Source organism: Zootoca vivipara, chromosome 3, assembly GCF_963506605.1.
Source record: "Zootoca vivipara chromosome 3, rZooViv1.1, whole genome shotgun sequence".
NCBI classification, from domain to species: domain Eukaryota; kingdom Metazoa; phylum Chordata; class Lepidosauria; order Squamata; family Lacertidae; genus Zootoca; species Zootoca vivipara.
This window is the reverse complement of record NC_083278.1, coordinates 103,522,243-103,546,502: the sequence shown is the minus strand read 5'-3', so window position 1 is coordinate 103,546,502 and position 24,260 is coordinate 103,522,243. Positions and strand designations below refer to the sequence as shown.

The 24,260-nt window shown below is 44.5% G+C and overlaps 1 long non-coding RNA gene across 2 annotated transcripts in view; it reads right to left on the bottom strand.

The window, feature by feature from the left end:
- LOC132591836 (uncharacterized) overlaps positions 1–24,260 on the bottom strand; it is a 47,378-nt gene that overhangs the window by 11,755 nt on the left and 11,363 nt on the right. The window contains exon 1 of one of the 2 annotated variants that reach the window (XR_009557250.1): positions 18,928–19,068. The exons of the other annotated variant lie outside the window; for it this stretch is intronic. This is a non-coding gene — a long non-coding RNA (uncharacterized LOC132591836). Of the gene's footprint in view, positions 1–18,927; positions 19,069–24,260 lie in introns of those variants that run through there. 2 annotated transcript variants of the gene reach the window in all.

Here is a 24,260-nt window from a genome sequence, read left to right as displayed (position 1 = left end):
TTATAAACATTTACTGTGGTTCCTGTATATAAACAGCCTAAAATCTGCCCCGGGGAGTTTGATCCGCTAACGGGCCAGTATCGGCCATACATCGTACACCCTGTGCATCTTGAAGATACAGGGCTTCAGTGCAAAGCTTCTGCTGTGCGTACAAGTACGGAAAGAGAATTAGAGAAGCAGCCGGGCTCCAGTGGGTGGGCTTCCTCCGTCCAAAAACTGACCAGCCCCATGGGCAAAGTCGCCGTGCGATCAGGAAACCATGGAAACAGCAGGATTATAATTACGGGCTGGAGCCTAATCAGGGGCATGGTAACTGTTTGATCTCTTCCCTGCCTTCCAGCCCAGACATCTCATTTTGCGAGGTATGTGTGCTTATTAAGGGAGCATTTGCCTCTGGGGGTAAGCTAGCTGGCAACCTTATTTGGTACCACAGGGTGACTTCCTCTGGCGGGTGCTGCGATTCGGGAAGGAACGTCATTCACCCCCATTCCGATCCCTTCACTATTCTACTTCTGCGGAGTCAATTAAATTACCTGTTGATCAAACAGGGACAGAGGAGGAAGCCTGCCTGCCTGCCAACAAGCTTTTTGTAATCTATCTATTTCAGGACATTGGGGTGAAGAAGACACTTAATTAACTCTGAAGCAGGGAGACTACAACGGAACTGAACAATGGGACTGCCTCTGTCTGGAAGTTCCAAATGTTTTATGGCTCCCCTTTCAGGGAAATTCACGAACATGGATTGCTTACTGCATCGAAGTAACTTTTTTCATCTGCTCATATGTAGGAAGGTCCAAGGCGGGTGTGAACACCTGGCATCCTTAAGCTACAGGGCTACAGTACCCCAGCAGGGCCCACTGCCAACACCATCCCTGGCCTGCTCCCATTATAAACATTTCTAGCACAGTGCTCTGAGCAGAGCTGAGTGCCATATTAATTTCTGGCAATCTCCCTGCCCTAGCATCGTTCTGGGACATTGAGATGCAGAGAGACTCAGCCATCCAGTGTTGTTCATAGCACAACTGCTAACAGGTAAGTCTAAAGGGGTTCATCACTTTGCTCAGTCAGCCTCCAGCCCCACCAAATCTGCTCTGAATGGAAGCACAGCCAAACAACTGTGAGCCTTAACTGTTTTCCCACATTGCCATGACATTTGCACATAGGCAGGGCTACCACTGTTAAATGCCACCTAAAGTACATGAACTTGGCATGAGCAGCAGGGATAAGAATCTCCAGGCCTCATGCTCTGCAAACCAGTACTGTACCCGGTAATTCATAGAAACCTTTACATGTGCAGTTCATAGAATCGTAGAGTTGGAAGGGACCCTGAGGACCATCTAGTCCAACCCCCTGCAGTGCAGGAATATGCAGTTGTCCCATATGGGGGGGGGGTCAAACCTGCAACCTTGGAATTATCAGCACCATGCTCTAACCAACTGAGCTAGTTCGAGCTGGAGAGCTCTGAAAATATGGGATAGTTTTGTAGACCTTATCTGGCTCTTGACTGTTGCCACTCACAAATCTAACCTGCTGTTACTGTATGTTGTGTGTTTTGTGTTTTTTATGTTGTAAACCACCCTGTGATCTTGGGATGAAGGGAGATACTGTATATAAATTTGCGGTAATAAATAAATAATGAACAAGATGAGTAAGACAGAATCTACCCCCAATGGTTTTTGTTTTTGTTTTAATGGGAAGTGCCTTCTTTCTTGCAACATCTGGAGTTCTGCTCATGACCAATGGACAGGAAGGGAGAGTAGGCAAGAGGCCCTGGCTAGTAACAAGCAAACTCCCATATACTAAGGGAGTTTCCAGACTGTCACATAGAGGCAAATTTTTCAGTTTGCAGCATTAAGGACGACTGGGAAGTCTTGCGCAACAAACCTCCTCTCTTTTTTTTCAAAAGTTCAGGCTTTTTGCAACAAGGAAAGTGATGAGAAACTAACACTTGCTTTGATCATCCAACGTCCTCAGAAACAAATTAAGAGTAAATGCTCACTAACCAACACCCTTGCAAAAAGATCAGGATGAATACCCAACGAACAGGTCGCTGGAAGCGCCCTATATTTGGCACTGACACAGTATTTATCAGATTTCATGGAGATTATTCCCGAAACCCTGCGCTAGATGGAAAAACAGTGTGACATAGTATGAGAAAGCTTCCTATCTTCAAAAAAAATACAATCCCATGTTTGACAGTTCAGACAAATTCATAGAGGCTAAGACTACCCATGCCTACTCACCATGAGGGATGTCTACTAATTTGGTGTAAGAGGTGATACCGTATGCCTCTGAATACCAGTTGCCTGAAATCACAGGAGGGGAGAGTGCTGTTCACTCATGCTCTGCTTGAAAACATCCCACATGCATCTGGTTGGCCTCTGTGAGTAAAGGATGTTGCACTTGATAGGCCTTCATTGGCATGAATCATCTAATGTATTTTGGTGCACATCAAAGCTACCTTGTCTTCCGACGCACTGGAGGATTTTAAAAAAGGAAGAATGGTTGAGGGAGTCAGAGGAAGATCTGATAGCCATCTTCAAATATCTAAAGAGCGGTCACATGGAAGATGGAGCAAGCTCGTTTTCTCCTGCTCTGGAGGGTAGGATGTGAACCGATGGATTCAAGCTACGAGAAAGGAAATTCCGACTCAACATCAGAAAAAGCTTTCTGACAGTAAGAGGTGTTCGAGAGTGGAGCAGACTAGCTCAGAAGGCAGGCTCTCCTTCCTTGGAGGGCTTTAAAACAAAGGTTGGATGAACATCCATCATGGATGCTTCAGTTGAGATTCCTGCATTGCAGAAGGTTGAACAAATGACTCTCGGGGTCGCTTCCAACTCTACCATTCTATGATTTCCAAGGAAGCAGAAATTCCCTTGGCACCAATATAGCAAAATAAAACTTTTTTTGTGTTTTAAGATCTCATGGGTTTTTACCTTTCAAGCACTTTATCAAGCCCTTTTTAAAGCTCTCGTTTGTTTGGTATCGATTGGCTGGATTGCATTTTATTTGCTGCTGTACGGTCATGTTATTTTATTGATGGTGCAAATGTCAACTATTGTAAAGGCATTCTGAAAGCAGTCCTGCTGAAGGTGTGAGATAGAAATTTAAGCTATTAGTTAATTATTACCATTCTTGCAATCTAACAAGCCTTACCTCTACTCCAGCAACCATAGGGCTTTTTTTTTTACACAATCATGAGTCAGAGATTTGGGACCTATTTGCACTGCAACAACCACCACATATGCCCAAAAGGTAATTCACACACATCATGTTAGTAAAAAAAAAAGTTTTTAGAACTACCTTGTATTCTTAGTTACAAGTAGGTAGCCATGTTGGTCTGACGTAGTCAAAACAAAATTTAAAAAAATCCTTCCCGTAGCACCTTGTTGTTGTTTAGTTGTTTAGTCGTGTCCGACTCTTCGTGACCCCATGGACCATAGCACGCCAGGCACTCCTGTCTTCCACTGCCTCCCGCAATTTGGTCAAACTCATGTTTGTAGCTTCAAGAACACTGTCCAGCCATCTCGTCCTCTGTCATCCCCTTCTCCTTGTGCCCTCCATCTTTCCCAACATCAGGGTCTTTTCCAGGGAGTCTTCTCTTCTCATGAGGTGGCCAAAGTACTGGAGCCTCAGCTTCAGGATCTGTCCTTCCAGTGAGCACTCAGGGCTGATTTCCTTAAGAATGGATAGGTTTGATCTTCTTGCAGTCCATGGGACTCTCAAGAGTCTCCTCCAGCACCATAATTCAAAAGCATCAATTCTTTGGCGATCAGCCTCCTTTATGGTCCAGCTCTCACTTCCATACATGACTACTGGGAAAACCTTAGAGACCAACTAAGTTCGTCATTGGTATGAGCTTTCTGAAGAATTGTGCATGCACACGAAAGCTCATACCAATGACAAACTTTATTGTATTCTTATTAAGGGTTTCTTAGGCACCTGCTCCCGGGCTTTCACAGACGGTCTTGGTGAAAGTTTCCCAAAGACTATAGTCAATCGGTCGGTCTGTCTATCCATGACTTTTGAGAGTTATGATATTATAGATACTGCAGAAAAATTGCTGAAAACCATTTGTGTGACCCTGGTGTATTATTATTATTTTTTAAAAAGGCTCCCTTCTTGGCGAGCTAAGCAACCATGGATTGCATGGAACAGTTGCAGCCCTGTTACAAAATACTGTTTTGCACCAAGACACAAAACACCTGCTTTCTTGCTAAAGTAAAAACAAGGCAATAGTCATAGCAAAACCATGAACGAAAAACCACAAGTGACCAAGCACTTCTGAGTCATCCCCCCCTCCCCAACCTCCTCTCATACATTGTGACATTCCTCTAAAAAACTCTCAGCCACCTGCAGCCTGCACAAAAAACTGCTGATCAGCAAGTCTTTTGTTTGCCTTAAACACCGGCATAATTACATGTCCGTATACTGCCCAGATGGCTGGAGCCTTCTTCAGAAAACATTCACCCATAAGCCCTAATGATTAAGGAAAACTGGCAGGGGCCTTTTCCCCCTAAGGCAGAATCCTGGAAAAGCTCCCGCAAAACCATTCCCTCCCCCCCCCTCTTTTCTGAAAGATAAACAGAGCGCTGTGGTCATAACCAAAGTTTTCAGAAAGAACCACTGCTGAGAAGCTTCCTTTCTCCAAAACATGCAACGCTGATTCTCCTTAACATTTCCCCCCGCCTTGCCTCAAGATCATTTGTTTGGACATAAAAGCCAAAGAGTTTCCAATAGGGCCTTTAAGTATCGAATGTCATATTCCTGATGGAAGCTGTATGGAAAGAAAACTGGGGCAATAAAGATTTGGTGTCCTCGGGGCAACGTTTTGGAACGATCCTATGAGTGAGTGCACGCACACCAAGAGCTCCTCTAGACATCACCTTTTATTGTGCTTTCATTATTATTCGCGCCCACGATGTTATCAGGGAGGTTGCACGTTGTTGATCCTGCATTCAATACTGTTTATGGCTGTAAAAAGTTTTGGTGTGGTCACACGACTTCATTTCTAATCAGTGCTGGAAAACGTGAGACATTTTATACTGCAAATGTGCAGCTCCTTGCCCCCCTTTTATCGCTCCAGACAGCAGCAACATAGCAGGATTGGGGAAACATTGCAGAACAACCGATTAAGCAGAATAAATCCACCATGAATGCACTATTACTGTGGCAATAATTCGCTATAGAATACAGCCACAATAAAATACCCATCTGGAGGAGCCCACAATTCAAGGTGCAATAGTCTTTGTCACTGAGATAATTCAGAGGCGATTCATTAACAGAATCAGGGCCATCTTACCCATAGGCACTAGGGGTGCTGGGCACCCAGGCGCCGGCCTCTCAGGGGCGCCAGGCCGAGAGTCCAGGGAAGAGCCCGCCTGTCAGTTGGAGCACCGCGGTGGGCTCTTCTGCTGCGGGTGGCTCTGCGCCACGGGTTCTGGGGCCACCGAGCCAGCAAGATGCTGAGGCGGCCGGCCAGCTCTGCCCTCCTGCACGTCTGGGACTGGGCAACCGGGGGGGGGGAGGCGGATCTTTGCACCCCGGTGCTGCTGCATATGCTTAAGACAGCCCTGAATAGAATCCTAACTTCTTGTTAGATGTTATGTGCATGGTTTTGTCAATGGTGTTGTAAATGTTATATAGAACAATTTTATTTGTACTCATGAATTTTGAGCTGGGAGATGTAGTCTCACCTCTGCAATGGAGTTTTAGCTGGTCCATTACTGGAAGAAAGATGCAGAAACGGTAACCAAAAAGTGTCAGGGAACAATTACTATGCCATAGCCTTATGTTTCCTTTCAAGCAAAGCTGGGTTGTTGTTGTTTTTTGGCGGGGGGTAGAATTTAGAATGCAAAAGTAGCTGGGGAGGAAATGGGGTGCTTAATCCTTTCCCCACCGTTTTTTCCAGTCCTCCTTCTCTGCTTCACCATTCTGAATGATTTTATATCCCATGATTATAAATGACCTAGCTACAAGAATGACTGAAAAGCCTACTATTGAAAAAGCACAGTTGCATTTCTAAATGAAAGCATCTATGCAAGTGCAAAATGTAGAATTTGGATCCCGTATACGAAGTTGCATTTATGGGCCACAGACAGAGGTGCTTTGTCTACACATTGTCAGGGTAATTAGTGCATGGCAGAATCCCCCTGAAGCCCCACGTAGCCTGAACGGGACACTTCATCCTGCATTTATGAGCAATGGCAAACTGTGCGATGAACTTCCGCTGCGGTCAAGAGTAAGTGCCTCGGGTCTGTATTTGTTCATACATGGTTTTTAATCACAAAGTCCTTGTCTTCATCCCCACAAGGAGGACCAAGTTCAGAGTGAGAGAGGAAGAGAGACAGAATAAATAATAAATTGTAATCATGGAAACCCTGCCCGTGAGGGACATCCTTAACTACTACTCAGTCTTCAGCACAGGCCTGTCTGGTCCTAGCCTGAATGGTCTTCTGACATTGTTAGGATCTGGGTCGGCCCCAGAAGAGCACATGAACAAGGTCCCAAGTTCAAATTCCCAGCATCTCCGGGCAAGGCCACAAAATACTCCTTGCTAAAACCCCGAAGAGCCACTGCTGAGCACAGAACAACAGCCTAATCTGGTATATAAAGCATCTTCTATGTTCTAAATACAGTGGTACCTTGGGTTAAGAACTTAATTCGTTCTGGAGCTCCGTTCTTAACCTGAAACTGTTCTTAACCTGAAGCACCTCTTTAGCTAATGGGGCCTCCTGCTGCCGCCGTGCCACTGGAGCACAATTTCTGTTCTCATCCTGAAGCAAAGTTCTTAACCCGGGGTACTATTTCTGGGTTAGCGGAGTTTGTAACCTGAAGCGTCTGTAACCTGAGGTACCACTGTACTGTTTGTTTGTGTGTGTGTTTGTGTGTGTGTGTGTGTGTGTGTGTGTGTGTGTGTGTGTGTGTGAGAGAGAGAGAGAGAGAGAGAGAGAGAAACATTTGGCAGGAGACCAAATCCTGACTGATTTAATTCTCATTTTGTTGCTATACTATTTATTTATTTATTTATTTATTGACTGTTTGCTCATTTTAATAGCTGTATTGGTAGAACTTTTAAAGATAGAAAGGTAAGATCTAAATATCATTAAAGCATCACCACAAAATAAAATAATAATAATAATAATACCATCCTAGGCACTGGCTTTGCTATATTTCTCCAGAAATCTTTGCAAGCTACTATTTCTCTGCATGGTATCCAAGTAAGAGGCACTTTGGAGTTGTGGGGAGCTGGAGGGGGGTAGATGGTAATGTTATTCTGGTAATGTTTTTAGGAACCAAAGCATTCTGACACAGAAATAGGTATTGCCTGTTCACCCACTTTAAATCTCTCTCTCTCTCTCTCTCTCTCTCTCTCTCTCCACACACACAGCAAGAACAGAAGAGAAGTTAAAAGCGAATTAAGGCTTTATGAAACTGTGAAACAATTGTTCACGAGAACAAGGTTCAAGTCTATTGACTTTGGCTAATATTGACAACCTAGATTCACATCTACCGAAGGGAGGGGCGGAGGGGGGAAAGAATTTTATTCTCTGGAATGGCAGCTCTCATGGAATTGTCTCAACAAATATGGCACTTGCTTTGTGGATCCCGCCCCCATTCCCAAGGGTATCCCCTTATGCACGCGCCCTCGGCATTATCTGAACTTTGATGTGACCTTATTGCTAATTTGGACCTCTTGCCTTTCATGCTTCACAGCTGCACAACTCTTTGATGTAGGGACTTGAATTTCTGGTTGAAGACTGTCCAAGTGACTCAAGTTTGTTCCCTTTTTTTCCACTATACAATAGTGGGTAATTACAGTTCCAGGAGACCCAGAGTCACACTGGAACGAGACCATCTGTGCTCATAGCCTTGGACATACAGTACTCTGTAGTCTGGGAGAACATAAAACCAGTTCCGTTGGATCTCGTGTTATCTGATATTTTCTGCTTGGTGCACCTTTTATACAAGGGCCCTGGGTCATCGATTGGGCACAAGGCAGCTATGATAACTATACCAATTCTGAACTGTACATCCCGACAGCTGTCATTTGGGGGGCGTGTTTTAGCGTCTCCAGTCCCTAAAGCTTAGATGCAGAGGGGCTTCCAGTTAGAAGTGCATAGCTGACAAAATGCACCCAATAAAACTATGCATGTGGTATATTGTAGTGATACCAGTCTTTAAAAAAAAATTCTTCTGGATTAAATATTAAGAAAAAGAAAATCACTTTTTCTCCTCTTCAACGTTCTGTCATCCAAATGAATAATAATAATAATAATATATTTATTTATAGGGACCCAGGTGGCGCTGTGGGTTAAATCACTGAGCCTAGGACTTGCTGATCAGAAGGTCGGCGGTTCGAATCCCTGTGACGGGGTGAGCTGTTGCTTGTTCCCAGCTCCTGCCAACCTAGCAGTTCGAAAGCACGTCAAAATGCAAGTAGATAAATAGGAACCGCTACAGCGGGAAGGTAAACAGCGTTTCCATGTGCCGCTCTGGTTCGCCAGAAGTGGCTTAGTCATGCTGGCCACATGACCTGGAAGCTGTACGCCGGCTCCCTCGGCCAATAAAGCGAGATGAGCGCTGCAACCCCAGAGTCGGTCACGACTGGACCTAATGGTCAGGGGTCCCTTTACCTTTACTTTACCTTTATTTATTTATACCCCGCCCATCTGGGCAGCTTCCAACAAAAGATTAAAAATACATTAATACATAAAAACATTCCTTAACAGAGTGTTATGAAAACCACAGACCCTAGAGGTTTGGATGCTGAGAAGGGCTCTTTTAAATTAGTAAGTTTGCAGAGAAAAATTACTGGACCACGCCAACTCTATACAGTCATACCTCAGAAGTTGAACGCCTTGAGAGTCAAACGTTTTGGCTCCCGAACGCCACAAACCCAGAAATGAGTGTTCCGGTTTGCAAACGATCTTTGGAACCCAAAGGAGCTTCCTGCAGCCAATCAGAAGCCGCGCCTTGGTTTCCGAATGTTTTGGAATTCGAACGGTCTTCTGGAACGGATGCTGTTTGACTTCCGAGGTACAACTGTATTATGAAAATCTTGTGCAATAGGTTCTTTGAGAATGCCTGGGAGACTTTCCTTGTGACATTAGCTAGAGGCTTGGTGGAGCAACTTCCCAGGGAATTCTGTCTGTAGAGCAACTCTTTATGCTGCATGGATTCTGGGTGTGGTGGTGATGAGGTGTAATCTTTGGGTGTTTACAAACCCTTATGTCCTGGAAGAAGTTTTGGAGGAAGGGTCTCTCTGATCCTAGTTGGGGGGCATATTGAATCCTGCAACTTCATTTTGCGCCTTGGTCTGCTCTTACCCATTTTGATGAGCAGGGACTAGGAGGGGCTTTTGCTTTGAGTCTGCATAGATGCCCCCCAGAACAATTACCAGACTCGAGACCCTGGCTTGAGGCATCATGGGGGTCTGCAATCTGAATGTGTCCTTACTATAGGGATGGAAAGATCATTCAATTTCACTCCTCAGAGTTTCTCCTTTTTCCAATCTTAAATTCATTTCTCAACAGTTCTGCAGCCATTTTCTATCATTATTAAATCCTCATTAAAATTATTCAGCATTTTAGTGCAAATTCCCCCTAATAAAACACATTTTTGTATGCAGTGTCAACTTCCTATCCAACTTCCTATCCACACATTTGCAAGCAATTTATTTTAATATAATGCATTTTTGTATGCTGTTTTACTTGTATATCCGTTTTTATGCACATTTCCGACTAATATATGCCTTTCTGTAAATAATGGTTGGTTGTGGGGAAAATTCAGATTAAGCATGAACTTTGAAGGTTGGCTGTGTTTTAGTTACAGGTAGGTATCTGAAGAAGTGTGCATGCAGACGAAAGCTCATACCAAACTACCGTAAGTTGGTCTCTAAGGTGCTACTGGAATGAATTTTTTATTTAGTTTGCATATTGTTTCAGGGAGCATTAATCTTATAGATTCACAAACTGAACTGAATTTCCCCCCTATTCCTAGACCTTACCTTCTTGAGTTCTTTCCTACACTAATAATTTTGTCTTCCTGAGCAAATAACCAATACCAGGTTTCAAACCAATTGGTAGTCATGAGACTAGCAGTACACACAATATGTCCTCTTAAAATTGCTGGTTAAGGGTCCCTAGTAGGCATCATCCAGCACCCACACCTCATCCAGCACCCCGTTCTCACAGGGGTCCACCAGATCCCTGTGGAACACCAAGGGGCAGAACATGAGCACAAGAGCACCCTTTCTAGAAACTGGCATTCTGTGGAGTCTTGGCCAGTAGCCACCAATAGCCCTCTCCTACGTGAATTTATCCAATCCTCTTTTGAAGCCATCAAAGCTGGTTGTCATCACTGCCTCCTGGGGGAATGGGCTTCGCTCCATAAGACGCACATCACCATAGGACGCACCCAGTTTTTAGAGGAGAAAAACAAGAATATTTTTTTTTTGCTTTCTTGAATTGTCCTAGGCATAGCAGCCAATTCCTAGAGGCCTAGGTGCCTTTGCCCCCCCCCCCCATTAAATTTTTCAGGAAGCTTCTTTTGCAAAGGGGGAAAGCTCCATTTTTGAGGATCAACTCAAAGTTGTTCAGCTTAGCTTGCAAAGGGGGAAAAAATCCTGTTTTTATGGGGTTCAACTCACAGTTCTGCAGCTTCTTTAGGAAAGGAAAGGGACCCATTTCTACAGTTTCCAGACAGATAATCTAATCAGCCAATCACATGTCTCCCTCTGTAGACAACAATTGAGGCCTAGGCAAGGGGCCTGGCCGGGCAGAAAAGAGAGCTAGCTCCCTTATCTCCCTCCCCGATCTCTTGCAATCAGCTGCTGAGCTGATTCCTTTCAACACTCTGTTTCCCTCTTGCTAGCCTCTAGCTTTCTTTTGTAAAAGAAGAAGAAGCATGATCTGCCTTTCGATCCTGGGCAGTTCAGCTCCAGGGACCACACACTCGATCCATAAGACACACAGACATCTCCTCTTACTTTTTAGGATGAAAAAAGTGTGACTTATGGAGTGAAAAATACTGTAATTCTACACCAACCTAAGTCAGCCCAGTGCAAGATTATAGGTTTCACCTGGGCCTTCTAAAATAAGCAACTCAGTCAATAGTAGCCTGCAAAGTTTTTTTAGTGGCTAACAAAGGTGGCACGAAGAGCTGCATTTATAAGCAGAGCTAAGAGAATGGGGTTTCCCTCCTCTAGCAGCCAACTTGGTTTATATGACAGGTGCAGAGAAAGAAAAGAGCACCCCGTTCCTATGCTATCAGCCTGCTCACTCACTTGCATGCAATTCCTAGTTGCCTCTGGTTACCAGGCTAGTGCTTAAATGCAAGGCTAGTTTACCTGCAAGGCACGCCTGGAAGAAGCGGACCATTTGGATCCCTTCCAGTCAGGATTCAGGCCTCATCATGGGACTGAAACTGCCTTGGTCGCACTGGTCGATGATCTCCGGCGGGCTAGGGACAAAGGTAAGAGCTGTTTCCTTGTTCTGCTGGATCTCTCAGCGGCTTTTGACACCATCGACCATAACATCCTTCTGGACCGTCTAGAGGGCTTGGGAGCTGGGGGCACTGTCATGCAGTGGTTCCGCTCCTTCCTCCTGGGCCGTGTTCAGAAAGTGGTGGTGGGGGATGAGTGTTCAGACCCCTGGGCGCTCACTTGTGGGGTGCCTCAGGGTTCTGTCCTCTCCCCCATGCTTTTTAACATCTATATGCAGCCACTGGGAGAGATCATCAGGGGGTTTGGGCTGGGTGTCCATCAGTATGCTGATGATACCCAGCTCTACCTCTCTTTTAAATCAGAACCAGTGAAGGCGGTGAAGGTCCTGTGTGAGTGCTTGGAGGCGGTTGGAGGATGGATGGCGGCTAACAGATTGAGATTGAATCCTGACAAGACAGAAGTACTGTTTGTGGGGGACAGGAGGCGGGCGGGTGTGGAGGACTCCCTGGTCCTGAATGGGGTAACTGTGCCCCTGAAAGACCAGGTGCGCAGCCTGGGAGTCATTTTAGACTCACAGCTGTCCATGGAGGCACAGGTCAACTCCGTGTCCAGGGCAGCTGTTTATCAGCTCCATCTGGTACGCAGGCTGAGTCCCTACCTGCCCACTGACTGTCTCTCCAGAGTGGTGCATGCTCTAGTTATCTCTCGCTTGGACTACTGCAATGCGCTCTACGTGGGGCTACCTTTGAAGGTGACCCGGAAACTACAACTAATCCAGAATGCGGCAGCTAGACTGGTGACTGGGAGCGGCCGCCGAGATCACATAACACCGGTCCTAAAAGACCTACATTGGCTCCCAGTACGTTTCCGAGCACAATTCAAAGTGTTGGTGTTGACCTTTAAAGCCCTAAACGGCCTCGGTCCGGTATACCTGAAGGAGCGTCTCCACCCCCATCGTTCTGCCCGGACACTGAGGTCCAGCTCCGAGGGCCTTCTGGCGGTTCCCTCATTACGAGAAGCCAAGTTACAGGGAACCAGGCAGAGGGCCTTCTCGGTAGTGGCACCCACCCTGTGGAATGCCCTCCCACTAGAGGTCAAAGAGAACAATTACCAGACCTTTAGAAGGCATCTCAAGGCAGCCCTGTTTAGGGAAGCTTTTAATGTTTGATGGATTTCTGTATTTTATAATTTCTGTTTTTTTTTTGGAAGCCGCCCAGAGTGGCTGGGGGAACCCGGCCAGATGGGCGGGGTATAAATAATAAATTATTATTATTATTATTATTATACCTACTTTGAGTTTCGTATTCCTTTAGACCAGGCATCCCCAACCTGCAGCCCTCCAGATGTTTTGGCCTACAACTCCCATGATCCCTAGCTAGCAGGACGAGTGGTCAGGGATGATGGGAATTGTAGTCCAAAACATCTGGAGGGCCGAAGGTTGGGGGTGCCTGCTTTAGACCAATACGCCATCCTCTGACTAGCAATTTACAATGCATAACAACAACAACAACAACAACAACAACAATTTATTATTTATACCCCGCCCATCTGGCTGTGTTTCCCCAGCCACTCTGGGCGGCTTCCAACAGAAAAATAAAATAATTGATTAAACATTAAAATCAAATGTTGTACACCTAGGAAATTTACCAATAGAACTTTCTTCCACTGGTGTATACTGTACACCTTGATTTGCCGCATATGAGTGTCTCTTCCATTTTGGTGATTGGCTAAAACAGCAATCTGAATCATAAAACTGCAGATAGGTTTCTTATGAGTATCTGTTAAGGCTACATGAATCCAACCACTGGGCTCCACTAATTCAAGTTGCCGGGTTTCCTGTAGATATGTGGAAGTTGTTTCCTACCCTGACAGAGATCTTACTTGGAGTGTAGCTTTCATCTGATTTATAATCTGCATACAGTGGTACCTCTACTTACGAATAACTCTACTTATGAATGTTTCTACTTAAGAACGGAGCTCCGTCCGCCATCTTGGATGCGGTTTAGATAGGTTTGCTTCGACTTACAATTTTTTTCTCCCAATGCATTCCTATGGGATTCGACTTACAAATTTATTCGACTTACAAATGTGCATTCGGAACACATTAAATTCGTAAGTAGAGGTACCACTGTAAATACACAGCGTTTTCACTGTTGTTTCCCTCCTGAATTGGATGTTCACCAAATGAGGCTGTGATCCGTCAGACTGCCAGTATGTTTGTAGATTATCATCTCGTAACTGATCCACACCAAATCCTGGTTTACAAGTGGAAAGTGACCAAACAGCTTGTGATCCAATTTCTCGAACAGTTCCAGTCCTTTCCAGCTGCTTTGGATCTGCACCGGGTGGTGTCTTGTTAGCAGTGGTCATTTTTCAGCTTCACGCGCCCTCCGCCGACGCCAGCGGCTCCGCATAGTTGAAACGAGGGATGACACTAGTACTTCTGACTGCAGACGTCACTTCCTGTTTCTATGATGCCCCTTTCTTTCTTTCTTTCTTTCTTTCTTTCTTTCTTTCTTTCTTTCTTTCTTTCTTTCTTTCTTTCATTTCTGATCAGGGCTGCCCAAATTCCCACCAAGGATTGCAAGACACTTGACTTGAAACTGGTTCGCAACAAAAGCCACCGGTGCTTGCGCACTTTTAAAAGCTTTCCTCTGTAGGACTTCAGGTCGCCAAGGACCAGAAATCTTGCAGAAAGAAATCCCCCCCTGCCTTCTGAGAAAATTATTTCCTCTCCCTGTAAACACAGTGGGCTGCTAGCTCCCAAACAGGCTGGAGATAAGGCCTCGCTCTCCAGATAAGCTCCGTCTTATTCAGCCCTTTTTAAAAATTGGTTTGACTGCAGTTGGCAGATAAGAGACTCTGGATGGCTACGGCAGGCCTGTCAGGGAGAAGGAGGGAGAATACCTTGGGCAGTAGAAGCCAGCAGCTTCACAATGTACAGAGAGGCAAGAGGGGCGGGAGGAAGTCTTTGTTTTTTCAGAGATCAGGTTTCTCTTTCCATTCACAGTTGGTGGAGACTAATCTCTGGCTTGGAAGGCACAGGGGCCTATGTGCGCTGAGATCATCGGGGGACAAGAGGCAAGATTTAATGAAACTAATTTCTTGACTGTTGCTTGCCGTCAAGTAGGGCTGGGCACATGTAACACGTCGTTTGACTACGAGGCGCTCCCGCCGGAACGAAAAGGACTTAAAAATAATGCCACCAGATTAAAAACACTGAGAGGCACCCAAGCTATTTGTTATTGTTATTTCGTGATTTCCATAGCACCACTAATGTGAGCAGCGCTTTGTATAAAACAGAGCGATTCCCCCCCACACACACACACAAAAGTGAGCTTCTTCGTCATGATCCCACAAAAAGAAATCAATCCATCCCACTTCAGATTTGTTTTGTTTTCTTCTGTTTAAGAGTCAAAATAAGGGAAGGGAACCAAAAATGACTTCTATATCACCTGGTAAGAAAAGATCAACAATGCATCCTGCAAGGTTTCGAAGACGTCAACATAATCGCACTATATGTTTCCACATGATCGAGAACATTTTGTCTGATGCACAAGTCATCAAATAAATTGGACAGTGTTGACACCATGCCAGAATATGTTCCTCACCCCCACCCCCACCCCAAAAAGCCAAGGCGGCCCGATTGTGTCACAAAACCATCGCCCATCTTCAACACCCATACAAAGGGGAAGATTTCAGATCACATTCCCTCAAGCGCTGTTCCTTTCAACAAATGTAAGTGAATATGTTTGGCTGATACAGTGGTTAGCGTGTCGGATTAGGCCCTGGAAGAACAGGGTTCAAATCCCTATTTTGGACATGAAGCTCGCCAAGTGACTTTGGGCTATTCACCCTCTCTACCTCACAGGGTTGTGAGGATAAGATGTGGAGGGGGAGAATCATGCATGCCACCCTCAAGGTGCTTGGGAGGGAAGGTGGGAAGCTAAACAAACAAACAAATCAGTCAGTCAGTCATTGTGGGATGAGACTCCAGGGGAAGGGATGGGGAAAGTTTTTGGCCTGGGAATCCAGATCTTTATCACCTCCTACCCAACAAGCCATATTTTGCCATATTTTTTTTGAAGCTCAACATCAAAAAAACCAAGATCATGGCCACTGGTCCCATCACCTCCTGGCAAATAGAAGGGGAAGAAATGGAGGCAGTGAGAGATTTTACCTTCTTGGGCTCCTTGATCACTGCAGATGGTGACAGCAGTCACGAAATTAAAAGACGCCTGCTTCTTGGGAGAAAAGCAATGACAAACCTAGACAGCATCTTAAAAAGCAGAGACATCACCTTGCCGACAAAGGTCCGTATAGTTAAAGCTATGGTTTTCCCAGTAGTGATGTATGGAAGTGAGAGCTGGACCATAAAGAAGGCTGATCGCCGAAGAATTGATGCTTTTGAATTATGGTGCTGGAGGAGACTCTTGAGAGTCCCATGGACTGCAAGAAGATCAAACCTATCCATTCTGAAGGAAATCAGCCCTGAGTGCTCCCTGGAAGGACAGATCGTGAAGCTGAGGCTCCAATACTTTGGCCACCTCATGAGAAGAGAAGAATCCTTGGAAAAGACCCTGATGTTGGGAAAGATTGAGGGCACTAGGAGAAGGGGACGTCAGAGGACAAGGTGGTTGGACAGTGTTCTCGAAGCTACGAACATGAGTTTGACCAAACTGCGGGAGGCAGTGCAAGACAGGAGTGCCTGGCGTGCTATGGTCCATGGGGTCACGAAGAGTCGGACACGACTAAACGACTAAACAACAACAACACCCGACAAGCCAATTTTTGACAAGTGGGTGGGTTCCTCCACCTGTCAATCATCTGATGTCACCAGGTGACCGATGTGTGGGTGCTCCCGGTCACCTGTCAAAGTTGACCCACTTCTCCAAATTTTGCAGTGCAGAAATGTATACAGAAAAACACATTATACAATGAATATCCATACTAGGGGGAAATTGCATTCGATAGTGTGTACAGTATACTAAAATGCCGCCGAATTTGCATGAGGTCTTTTCAAGAACAACACGTGAACGGGCTTGGAAATGTGGCGAATTGAATTCAAGACCGGAAGGGTGAGAAACTGTGCAAAAGAAAAACCAGCTAGCACCAACCAGACAGCCACAATCCAGACGTCAGCTCTTTCCCAGGGCAGTTGGTGCTAGTCAAACGCATGAGCAGGATTAGCAGTGTGGGCAGAGAAAGAGGAGTTTGCCAAGCAAATTCAATAGTTCTGTGGAATACGATAGGCTTCCTTGGGTCCCAATAGGCTCTTGGCTTGGCTCCACCTCTCTTGTCCTTTTCCTATATGAACCTCTTCTCCAACACCTGAGGCCAACTCATAGCATCTGCCCCATGGAAAGGTGGGAAGAAGAGCCAAAGGCCACCTAGAGTGTCCTTGACCTAAGCCACACAGAGCTAGCTCATCACAACACATGATTCCAGCTCCTGCTTCAGCAGGGATGGTCCCCTTCGTTGCACAAGTTTTGGGTGGATGTGGTGTGTTTTTATAAAAGCTACCTGCTGCTTTGAGGCCTCACTTCGAAACCTTCCTTGCCACCACAGCCCAGTCTTGCTACCTGCTTCTCCAACCACTACTCTCTGGACTGCCTTTAGAGAACCAACCTCAGCTTGTATCTCCAAGCTATGAATTTCCCTTTTCTCCTCGGTCATTGTGACCCTTCCCCGAGAGACTGCAACACTCCAAGGAAGCACGGGACTTCTCTGGGGTGAGGTAGTGGTGGTTCCTGTTTTCCCCTCACTGGGGAAGCTGGAAGCAAACATCTGGAAATTGCATAAAAGTCTATCTCACAGCTTTCACTGGCACGGTGCCCGCTTGTATCTCTTAGACTGTGGCTCCCATCTTCCTCAGACACGATGGTTGTGTTGGCAGGGGCAGGTGGGGATGGCAATTCAAAACATCTGGACGGCACCAGGTTGCGTCTCCACCCCCACCATTCAGCCCGGACACTGAGCTCCAGCACCGAGGGCCTTCTGGCGGTTCCCTCATTGCGAGAAGTGAGGTTACAGGGAACCAGACAGAGGGCCTTCTCGGTAGTGGCAACCGCCCTGTGGAACGCCCTCCCAGCAGATGTCAAGGCAATAAACAACTATTTTACATTTAGAAGACAACTGAAGGCGGCCCTGTTTAGGGAAGTTTTTAATGTTTGATGCTGTACTGTTTTTAATATTCGGTTGGAAGCCGCCCAGAGTGGCAGGGGAAACCCAGCCAGATGGGCGGGGTATAAATAATAAATTATTATTAATTATTATTATTATTATTATTATTTATATTATTATTATTGCAAAGGCTGGTCTACGGACAAAACCTACTGTAGGTGGAGTTAAATTTTGTAAGTCCACGAGGCTATCAACTATTTATTCCTTGACCAAGTACCCTGTTTCTCCGAAAATAAGACGTAGCCGTAAAATAAGACGTAGCAGGATTTTTAAGCATTCAAGAAATATAAGCCATACCCCAAAAATAAGACATAGTGATAGGCGCAGCAGCAATGCCGGCCGCGGCAGGAGGAGGAGAAAAATAATACACCCCCTGAAAACAAGCCATAGTGTGGTGTTTTTTTTTTTTTTTGAGGAAAAATAAATATAAGACGGTGTCTTATTTTCGGAGAAACACGGTAATTACGGTACCACAATTATTTACTCTAAAACCTCAGTCAGTTCACAATGCCAGAGCAAGAGAAGGGGTTGCAAACACCCACATAAAGCACCCACCTTTTTGTGATTTTGACAGAGGCCTCAAAAGTGGGTGAAAATGTTTACAGGAGCACCACAATAGGCAATCAGGGTGATGTGTTGCTAGCACAGCCCAGTCGCTTGAGCAACAGAGGCAGAACTTCCCTCCCTCGCATGAGATCATTTTGAGGGCAAAGCACTGGTTTCCTTCCCCCCCCCTCAACATAATCCATAGGCAAATCTGATTGGGTGATGGAGCAGTGATCCTCTATGATCCTGCGCTGGCTGGTGAATAGTCAGGGCACCAGTACAAAAGAAAGCCACTCTGCTCTCTGCAGAGAATTTTTAACGTCCTCTCAAAGCTCTTCTTTTGCCCCCAAAATGCTTGTGGGTAAAGATTCATACACTGAATGTCAAAATACTGATATTTCTACCTGCAGCAAAAGTGTCATTATACCTCAGTTCGTCGGCTGAATTTTGAATTTCATATATATATCTTTACTTTACTTATTTCAGGCCGTTCATATGCCGTTCTAGAACCACGTTCTCTGCACGGCTTAACAACAAGGAGAAACGCTAATTTAAAATATATGCGACAAAGCAGGTCAACAGTAAATATAGAAAAACAAGCAGCAAATCTCCTGCAACGAGAACAGCTCCTTCCCGTCCCTCACGTCTTTCCTTTAAGATCGTAATTGTCTTAATACCCAAAATCCGACTGGCTCATTGGAAGCCTGACTGCGATTAAATATTTACAGAAAGGCGCTATCAGGATTACTCACCAGTTGCGCCACTTCTGTTTACATGAGTCATGCAAGGCTCTTAAATTAGAGCCTCGGAGGAGTTCCTTTAATATATATATATATATATTTACACTTGTCCTCAGAAGACCTTGTGGAAACTGTTCTGTGGTTCTGATCAGAAGTGGCAGCTGCTTCTTGGCCTTTGTGTTTACAGACATGCCAAGTGCTGGTGTGTGTTTTAATGTGATCTTGTTTTGGACTTAAATATATATGCCTTCCTCACACAAGGAAAACATGAAAAATCAGGATGTGACAGCAATAGTGTGTTGCTAGTGCCATCTACTGCCTAAAGGTGAACATGCAATATATATATATATATATATATATATATATATATATATATATATATGTATGTATGTATATGTATATATATGTATATATATATTCCTTCCAGAAGCACCTTAAAGACCAACTAAGTTTTTTATTTTGGTATGAGCTTTCGTGTGCATGCACACTTCTTCAGATACACTGAAATAGAAGTCCCCAGACGCTTATATGTAGAGAAAGGGTGGAGAGGGGTATCACTCAGGAGGGTGGTGGAAATGGGTGATTGACTGACTGATAGCTGTTGATGACTGTAAACGACTGCAAATGGTCTTGCATGAAAAAGCAAGGGGTGAGATGGCTGAAGATCGCTTTATCATGTATAATGAGATAAGAATCCAACGTCTCTGTTCAAACCAGGTCTCTCCATGGTTTTAAGCTTGGTGATAAGTTGCAATTCAGCAACTTCTCTTTCCAGTCTATTTCTGAAATTCTTTTGTAGTAAGACAACTACTTTGAGATTGTTATAAGAATTTTAAGGTCATATATATATATATAATAATTGTTCATAAAACATGTACATGAATGTACAGAAACATGTCTGAAGCAGCACAGGAAGACAGGCCTGACTGACACCATTTTGACTCTCTCTCTCTGACCAGGTGTTCCTCTGCAAGGAAGAAGGGGGGTGGGGGGAACCTTCTCATTGTCTCAGGAATTAAAGTGATAATCCCTGGCATCCTGATACCTGGGTGCCAGACAAAAGGGTGTGATTAACTTGGCTGGGAAACAGGGAAATGTAAATATCTCTCTTTTTTGTTGATTAGGTTTTGGGGGCAGGGGGCAGGGTCCAGACTGCTCAGATTACTGCCACCAGACCTCCCCTTTCATGATGTACCTATGATGAATCTAGGGAGGGGGGTCTTGGGCTACACCCCTTCTGTGACATATGGATGATGCTTCTGGGGGGTGGGCTGAAACCAATTTCAAATTTCTTTTTAAGGGCAAGACACCTTTGTTTGGGGTTCCTTCCTTGTTCTCCTGCGTGAGAGGAAGGACCCTGTTGCAACAGTGAAAATAAAAGTGCCTTGCTTCGTACGTCCTGGTTTGGTCTCTGTTATTTGGTGGGCAGGAGACGCTTAAATTCGTCTGCCTGCCAGGATACCTGGACTCTACCTGGGTCAAGGATCCACTTATTCCTAGGACCGTGTAGCTCCGCAAATTTTTACAACAAGATCTTGTATAGAATGTCCTGGGAGACTGAAGTGTTCTCCTACTGGTTTCTCTGTCTTGTAATTCCTGATGTCAGATTTATGTCCATTTATCCTTTGGCGTAGGGTTTGGCCTGTTTGTCCAATATAGAGAGCTGAAGGGCACTGTTGGCATTTGATGGCATACACAATGTTACGAGGATGAGCAATTAAATAGTCCTGAGACGGTATGTTGGATGTTGTTGGGGCCAGTAATGGTGTTGTCCGGGTGTATGTGGCAGCAAAGTTGGCATCTGGGTTTATTGTAGGCTCTGGTACCAGTGTCCATGTTAAGTCTGGTGGTTGTATTATTGTGGGTGAGGAGTTGTTTAAGATTGGGTGGTTGTCTGTAGGCAATGAAAGGTCTTCCTCCCAGAGCTTGAGAAAGGGAGCTGTCACTGTCTAGAAGAGGTTGTAGATCTCTGATGATGCGTTGTACTGTTTAAACTTGGGAGCTGTATGTGATAACCAGTGGTGTTCTGTTATTTTCTTTTTTGGGTCTGTCTTGCAGCAAAAAGGTTTTCTAAATCCATTACACATGGCACGGTGTCTTGTACTGTGCACTTGCCATATCACGTTTTTTGGGTTATCCTATTTTGCCCTGTCCCTTAACGCCTCCTCTGTGCCAAAGCCATTGCCTTCAGTCCCCATTTTGTTTTCATTGTTGCTGCTGTTAATATCTGAGTGAATCTTTCTCTCCTTTCTGGGTAGATTTACCAGGGAGGAAGACCCCCCTTGCACCTTAAGTAGGAGGAGTGCCTGAGAATGCGTTGTAAATTTTGTTGGTCAGTAAGGACCACAAGCTGGATTTTCCTTTATCTATCAATAATGTGGGGACACAGCAGCAGGTTTTATGGACTGCTTACGAAGTGTCCATGTGTTGTAAGCCAAAAATGGCATGGGCAATTTTTTAAAAAAAATTTTTAAGAAGCAACAAGGCCCTAGATCCGAAATAACAATAGGCCCAATGTGTGTTCCTGGTACAAAAGAATGAGACAACAGCTAACAAACTGCATAGGTACTGAACCATTTAAAGAATTCTTTTAATGTTTCTTTTGCTTCTTCTACAATGCTTTCATTTTTTAGAAGAGATTCATTCAGCCTCCATCTTGTTGGGGTTTTTCCTATTCCATTTTTGGTTGAATTTCGGCTTTAAAATTTTTTAAGGTCAGTTCCTTAGTTAACCAAATGGCGTCTATTCTTCCTGCTGAATTTTTCGGATAGGAAAAGAAGGTATATTCTCTTTGGAATGGATTTTTGTTTCTCCATGCGTCCTCTAAATCAAATGTTTCTATTAACCGAAAAAAGGTAGTTGGTAGTTTCATTTGGTCCCCCCCCCCCCCGTTTTAACTGATCTGTCTAATTCTGGTGCTGTTACTCCATTTTGATCGCCTAGTAGGATTTTTTCGCCCCCCACATTATCTATTCATTTGGTTTCTAAATTTTGAGTGTTATAATGCACAAACCAGATTTGAAAAATGTAGAATTTCAGGAGCGGTGCAGATGAGCTCTAAGAGTGTTCCTGTTCTACTATTTGAGCCTATGTATGAATATTTATTAATTTAGATTTAATTGCCCACACATCATCAATCCCAAAGGTTATTCCAGAGTAGCTTAAAAACAGTTTTTAAAAATACAGTAATTTATAGAACAGATCTAAAAAAGCCAGGCAAATAAAACGGTATTCATCTGGTGTAAGTGGAATAGCTCCTGCAACAGATGTGTGGAAGAAGAAATTTTAGCAGGTGTAGCTTATCATGCAAACGCCTCTTCTATATAACTATTAAAAATATAACTATTAAAGATGCAGGAACCTAACTGGTATCGTTAAAAAGTTGACATTAGCATCAATGCAGGTTACGCTGGGAAAACACCATAGTATTTGAGATTCTTGAAAAGAGCCACCATGTCTCTTGGTTTTATTTTCACCATACTGTCACTACTGATTAAACAGCATTTGCCACAGTACAGAAAGCCTACAAAGACACAATTTTTTCATAGGTGAAAGTGGTACAAATGTATATACCACAGCTAGGCCCCTTGTTTTCAGACTAACTTAAAATCTATGGAGAGAGAAAAAAAACCTCTCTCCAACCTTAGGCAGTGGGGTTTGAAAGAAACGCAGTCAAAAACAAACAAACCCTGAATGTGCATTTCAGCCAATGAAAATTACACATTCACATGAAAGATGCACAGAACAGATTTTCGACTTCTTTCTTCGTGAGAGGAAAACTATTGATGCCCTTTCTCACCCTTTATCTTTCACTGCCTTTGCTTTCAACAGCAGGTGGCGCTGCTGCCAAAGAGAATGGCAAAAAAGGCATGATTTCACCACATACAAAAACAACAAAACATGAAAGTGTAAAAATATCTGATGCTGTGCCCATCTTAATAGCATTCTAAAAACAAACTTCCAGATGTGATGCTAACCTTTTTTTAAGAAAAGAAAAAAAGAAAAACTGGTATATTTAGTGGAAGCTACCTTATCAGTCTGGAGGAGACTCTTGAGAGTCCCATGGACTGCAAGAAGATCAAACCTATCCATTCTGAAGGAAATCAGCCCTGAGTGCTCACTGGAAGGACAGATCCTGAAGCTGAAACTCCAATACTTTGGCTACCTCATGAGAAGAGAAGACACCTTGGAAAAGACCCTGATGTTGGGAAAGATGGAGGGCACAAGGAGAAGGGGACAATAGAGGACGAGATGGTTGGACAGTGTTCTCGAAGCTACGAACATGAGTTTGACCAAACTGCGGGAAACAGTGCAAGACAGGAGTGCCTGGCGTGCTCTGGTCCATGGGGTCACGAAGGGTCGGACACGACTAAACGACTAAACAACAATAACTTTATCTGTCAATCAAGCCCATTTTCTGAGTGATTGACAGAGGCAGATATCCTTTCCCCATAGCTGCCAAGTTATCCCTTTTTTTTTAAGGGATTTTCCCTTATGCTGAATAGGCTTCCTCGTGAGAAAAGGGAAAACTTGGCAGCTATGCCTTTCCCACCACCTTAACACTCATCCTTTTAACTAGAAATACCAGAGATTGAGGCTCAGAGCATGTGCTCTACCAACGAGCTGTGGTTCCCCATCCCCCACAAAACCCCAAAACATGTAACACCACTGCCCAGTGCTAGCTGCTTCGACTGGCAGCGGCTCTCCAAGTTCTTTGTATTATTTTTTCAAAGGACTTTTTAGAACTGTTAAGAACTTCTTAGAACTTTTAAATGAGTTCATCCTTACTTGGGCCTTCTCACTCCACCAGAAGAGGGTCTGATAAGATGGCACCACGACTCCTTTGAGACACAATGGAGGGCACCTCTGGGGGTGAAGCCAAACCGCTGTATCAGCAGCAGCAAAATGCCCTCCCCAGGGCACACGCCTGAGCAATGGGAGTGTGTATGGAGGTCCAAAATTGGGAAGATGGGTTCAAAATTGGGAAAGGAGTACGACAAGGCTGTATATTGTCTCCCTGCTTCTTTAACTTATATGCAGAATTCATCATGCGAAAGGCTGGACTGGATGAATCCCAAGCCGGAATTAAGATTGCCGGAAGAAATATCAACAACCTCAGATATGCAGATGACACAACCTTGATGGCAGAAAGTGAGGAGGAATTAAAGAACCTTTTAATGAGGGTGAAAGAGGAGAGCGCAAAATATGGTCTGAAGCTCAACATCAAAAAAACCAAGATCATGGCCACTGGTCCCATCACCTCCTGGCAAATAGAAGGGGAAGAAATGGAGGCAGTGAGAGATTTTACTTTCTTGGGTTCCATGATCACTGCAGATGGTGACAGC